The sequence below is a fragment of the Montipora capricornis genome, chromosome 2, assembly GCF_036669925.1.
Source record: "Montipora capricornis isolate CH-2021 chromosome 2, ASM3666992v2, whole genome shotgun sequence".
NCBI classification, from domain to species: domain Eukaryota; kingdom Metazoa; phylum Cnidaria; class Anthozoa; order Scleractinia; family Acroporidae; genus Montipora; species Montipora capricornis.
The window spans coordinates 32394781-32401129 of NC_090884.1; positions in this window are offsets into that span (position 1 = coordinate 32394781).

Consider the following 6349-nt stretch of genomic DNA (forward strand, 5'->3'; position numbering starts at 1 on the left):
AGGGATCTTGCAATTCTTCTCGATATCTATGCGAAGAAGAGACAAGGGCTGAATCAAAAGGAAAGTTGTCTGTCGGCCGAATCCATGATTGAAGACGTCGCTGGATACCTCGCGAAGATAGCAGACGGTGTATTGGACAAGACCACTGTTGAATCATTGAGCAAGTTGAGGAAGAACTTACGGGATCTTATGAATGATCTAGAGACGGAAATCGATGACAAGTTATCAAACGCATGGAGTAAGTTGGCGCTTCTTATTGTTATTGTTGGTGACATCATAGCAAAACCTGAAACGACGAAGGAAGAATGTGGCCAAAACCCAAAAGTTTTGAAGTCTTTTTCCACTGAGATTTGCTCAACAATGAAACGACCAGTATCAATGGTAAGATATAATATCAGGAATAGTACTGCATGACTGAAGAGCTTTTTTAACATTTGTGTGCAACAAATATTTGTTTTATTTCGAAGGATGAAATGGTATTCCGCGAAACCATTTCATTCTCACTTTGAGCTTGAAGTTCTTTAATTATTCAAATCTGAATATTGGATAACACAAGTATGAAAACCTCGGCTCTCTTTTACCACGTACTGTTAAAAAAAAAAAAAAAAACTCTTGGAATGTTAGGTAAGCATCGATGGATACTTATATTCTTCAGCATTTACCTTTACTACGATTCTAGTCGACCGAGACCGGAAACATAGAGAAGCAACCTCCTATATATTTGTTACAAGGTCTGTTTAAAGCGATGTGTTGTACGATCGAGAATGCTTGCTATGGATACTCGACGTTCTACTTGGCCTCAATTCAATACGTATTCGCTTGGTAAATCTGGATCTGCGAATTAACAATCGAACGCGAAATACCAAAATAGACTTAACACGCGCATGCATTTCGGGCTGTCAGAGATATTGAGTTTAACACAATACATGTGGTGATGCAACACACTCTCAGATTATCTTGAAATGTGATCAGTAATACTATTTTAACGTCTTCGTTTGTGGAATTCCCATTGCTTTAATTTGTTTAATTTTGTTTGATAATTAATATTCTGTCTTCAAGTTGATATATTGCCTAAGGCCAGGGAATTTATTTCGTGTCGTCAAATATTTTATGTTGGCAGTGGTCATAAAGGGTCATTAAGGATATATTGAGAAAGTAATAGCATACTTGTTCCTTGTGTATAGTTCATGTCCCTACCTCAAAGAACTGTTTATTACTGTCTGAAAAGTAGACCTCTTTGATGATCTAGTGGCAAAATTTTTCTTTGGTGCTAATATCCCTATCTGTGAAATTCGAAATTGCCGTTCGAAAGAGAAGATCATCTGGTCTGACTTGCTTCTCAATAAGAGTGCAAGTATACTTGCCCTCACAAGCTAGGAGCCTGCAGTTATGTTAGTTTGAGCAAAGTGGACAATGAGATTGAGGAAGTTCTCCACCTGAGGGGCTATGATATTATTTTCGTGCTGTTTGTAGGGATATCAAAGAGTACACAAGGCAAATCTTTTTACACTTTGAAAGCTGGTGGGTATCTTTGGGCCGCTGTTGGGCTTTAAAACCCCTCCACTGGTCTTCATTGGGGAGTGTGATATCTCACCTGCTAACAATAATTATAATGATAATAATAAAAACAACAACAACAACAATAATAATAATAATAATAATAATGATGATGATGATGATGATGAACTTTATTCATAATTCAAGATTATTCACAAAATAAAATTGATACAATTAAAGTGCATATGACACACAATTTTTTATTAGCTTGTTCGAAAGAGCTTTCAAAATGATGAAGAACGGCGTTTACTTTATTGTGATAGCACTCTTGGTAGCCAAGTTATTCAAGATTTTGATTTATACTAATTAGAGGACTTGTGACGTCACACAGTGGACACTAAATTATGCAAAATCACAAAATGTGGAATATCTTTAAAAATACTAAGTCTGCAGGGTTGAAATTTTGCAGGGTTGATGTGCTACCAAAACTACACATTGTGATAGTAGTTATGACGTCACCATAGCAACATACTGGCTACCAGATCTCTACCTTCCCGAAATGAAAAATGCCTTCTTTGTTGCTCCAGATTCTAACAGACTTACTTGTGCTTAAGCTGTGTAATGTTCATATTCGCTCACACCCACTGAATGAACATCAAGAGCAAATAACCCTTATTGGGGAGAGAAACTCTGATTTTGCCCTTTGGATGGAGAGGGCCTGGAGCCCATTGCATTGCTATGGAAATGTCACAGTGGGCCATATCGTGGAACTTTGTAATGAGTATAAGAACTGTAAAAAGTTCCAGTTCTATACAGAAAACGTCTTGAGAGATATTCCATATTTTGTGATTTTACAATATTTTGTGTCTACTACATGTATGTGACGTCACGAGTCCTCTAATTTGAATAAATCAAAAATCTTAAATAACTCGGCAACCAAGAGTGCTATCACAGTAAAGTAAATGCTGTTCTTCATCATTTTGAAAGCTCTTTTGAACAGGCTGATAACAAATTTTGTTCATATGCACTTTAATATGCGAATGATAACAATGATAATGATAATAATAATAATAATAATAATAATAATAATAATAATAATAATAATAATAATAATATCTGAACAGAATTATTGACTTGAACAAATGATACCCCATGTGCATGGTTTGCGCCCAGCTGACGTACAAAAAGGGGCACCAGCAAAGACTGTGATAATGATAATGATAATAATAATGATAATGATAATGATAATGATAATGATAATAATAATAATAATAATAATAATAATTAAGTACAGAGATTTAAAGGGGAAATTATGATAAGGTCGACATTAAGACAAGTGGAAGTTGTCCCAGTAGTCTTTAGCGCTCTGGAGACTGTGTCACAAAAACTAAAGGAATTTTCGAAAAGATTGGAATAATGAGACCAGTGGGAGTACTGCAAAAAACTGCTCTACGTGAGACGGCGAGGATTCTTAGAAGCGTGTTGGACATTAAGGAGACCAAGGACATGAGGTTGCGGGTAGCAAACATGCTCCTAGGTTTAACCCAGTATACAAACTATGACAGGCTGTGTGAAATAATAATAATAAAAATAATAATAACTGTCATCATCGTCATCATCATTATCATAATGAAAGATACCACAGCTCGATGCGCCTTGCAATAACTCGCTCGTGCAAACAAATAAGAAAACCCTGTCCAATCATAAACATTAGTATCTAGGATAAACCTAGGATAAAAGTCTTATGCGGGTTCTTCAAGGTTGTGACGACGGGTATCAGACTTATCGTCCTTATTCCAAATTAACATAGATACAAAATACATATGAATGATTTCCGTCACTATTTGGACAACTGGCCACTGATGCAAAATCATCGTTCTGACCAGCTTATGATCTCGTTTTCAGGAGGAATTTTGCCAGCACGTGAAACAACGATTCAATGAAGTTCACAATGATCACGACTCTAACGGAGGCACCACTTCCTCAAAGAAAATTGTGGTTGATGCAATCGACCAGTTTATGCGGACGCCATTTTTCCAGCAACTAAGCTCTGAATGATTGAACTTTAAAATTTGACAGAACATACGTGATGCAACGTTTCTATACCTTAACTCCGCCAGGATAGATCTGACAATGTCAGTGATATCTTGCTGGTCCCAAGCCCAGGTAAAGGAGGAGGGAGGCAACATAATTATATTGCAGACACCGACGGAAAAATAACTGAAACATGATAGCAGCAATTATAGTGATGATGGTGATGATGATGATGATGTTGATGATGGTGAACACTAATACAATGAAACTGAGGAGGAGAAAGCAAATGTGAAGCTGGAGAAGGAGCCAGGGGAAGCAACTTATCTCTCCTCAATATAGAACATTACTGTCGTCTCTCAACAATCCAAAGGGATGAAAGGGATGATCAGTAGACTTTTCAGATAAAAACAAAAAAAAAACAAACAACAACAAAAAAGGAAGAAAAATAAAACCAGGAAAACCAAAACAAAAAACAAAAGTGGAAAACACAGGAATTAAAAAAAAAAAAGAAAAAACGGTAAAAGGAAAAAGAAAACACATAACAAAAACATGAAAATTAACATAAATACCAGGAAAAAAGGAAAATAAAGAAGCAATAAGAACAAAAAACAAACAAACAAACAAGCAGAAGTTACCAGAAGTGGCAAATCACATAAGTTGTGGCGGAACAAATTTAGTGACAAAAAAATTACATTGTGGTGGTTCGGACTCCTTATTTTCTTTTCTCAGTTATATTACTTCCTTTTAGTGAAATGCTATTTGTAAGAATTTCAAATAAAGCATTGTTCTCAGTGATGAGTTTCGCTTTGTTTTATGCACTTAATGTTTGCACTTTCTTTTGTACTCAACGATCATTCTGTTACCTAAGTTCCGTCTCGTTTTGAAACGTAATCTTCCCTAATGAAATGGAAGCAAATGACCTCTAGCACCTATTCATGGAGGAAGTGAAACGTGATTTCCAAGACACGCGTTACACCTATCCAGCGGACATGATAACGAAAACAAAACCATTTTTCTGGATAACATAAACGCGGGCTTGAGAAGAGGGTCACCGTCCGTCCTTCAAAGAGCAGTCCAGAGAAATCTCTTCTCGAGACCGTTTTGGGGCCTAAAATCGCGATCCATTTGTTTTTGGAAGGGATCTGGATCCTTTTCATAATGATGGTGCCAATCCTTAACCCCCAAAATAACTGTTTTCACCAACTAAAACTTGAATTGCTTCTTTATTTGCCGTTAAAACAAGAGGAAAAAGTGCTATTTCGCACATTTTGGGCTTCATCAGCATGGCAAAGCCATTATACTAGGCGGGTGTTCCCAACCCAGCTAACCTAGCTAACCTCATTTCTTGTATGTGGAGCTGCCACTTAAAGGGGTGCCTAAAACACCTATTATGGTATGCGTCGTTGAGAGCTTTCGAAACGTGCATCAGTATTGATCGACTAGGGTTGCGCTTGGCGACAGCGAGAGCGTAAAGTTCTTTATACTTTTCCCTTCCGACCCCTGATAAATTAGATAGCTGCTGCATTTTGAAGCTAGTTTACTGGGCCAAAATGAAGTACTTCAAAAACAACATGGAGTTCAATGGCTATGGCTAAAGTAACAATAATGAACGATTATGGCGCTTGTAGGAATTTGCAGGAATCCACGCGCTTGTAGGATTTTTCACTAATCCACGCGGGGCTGCAGGAGTCCGACACTAATAAGACAATTAAATAATGTAACTTTATTACGTGGGATGTATATCATGCATACCACGGTAATAATCCAGTTAAATTTTTGTTTTCATCGTAGTCACAAATGTTCATACCCCAGGGATAGTAGATTACCCGCTCGATAAGAATCCCGTTATGATACAACCGGAACCATCGCACCTCGAACTCGAGACCACGCGCCCCGGGAGCGAGTAAGTTCCCACTGAACCATCGAAGCAACTCTGATCACGTGATGGTTTGCTATATTTACGTCGTTCGTAGTCATAAATGTGCCCCACCGATGTTAAATTAAGCCCCTCTTCGGGATTCCAATTTTATTCCTTTCAGTATTTCCAAACTCCCGTACGGCGATTAGAAATCTTACTCTTCTCTCTTCTTCTCTGAGCGCGTGCTAGACCACACTTTGCTCACAATATAAGCTATAGCAAATTCTTTTCGCCCGCGATGATTGAACCTCACATCTCAAAGTGTTTGATAAAGTGGACACACGATTTATAATATCAGGCATAGTACTGCATGACTGAAGAGCTTTTTTTATCATTTATGTGCAACAAATATTCGTTTCATTTCGAAGCGTGTCTATACAAAAGGACATTTTCTCAAACAGGATACGTCCTTTAATCTACATAATTTAAGAAGGATCAAAGAATGAAATGGTATTCGAAACCATTTCATTTTCACTTTGAGCTCCCCATCCCCTTCAGTTCTTTAATTATTCACATCTGAATATTGGATAACACAAGTATGAAAACCTTTCCTCTCTTTTACCACGTACTGTCTATCGATGGGCACTTGTATTCTGCAGCATTTACCTTTACTACGATTCTAGTCAACCGAGACCGGAAACATAAAGAAGCAACCTCCTATATATTTGTAACAAGGTCTGTTTAAAGCGATGTGTTGTACGATCGAGAATGTTCGCTATGGATACTCGACATTCTACTTGGCATCAATTCAATATGCATTCGCACCGACGTTAAATTAAGCCCCGCTTGGGGATTCCAATTTTATTCCTTTAGTATTTCCGAACTCCCATACAGCGATTAGATTTCCCACTCTTCTCTCTTCTTCTCTGAGCGCGCGCTAGACCACTCTTTGCTCACAAT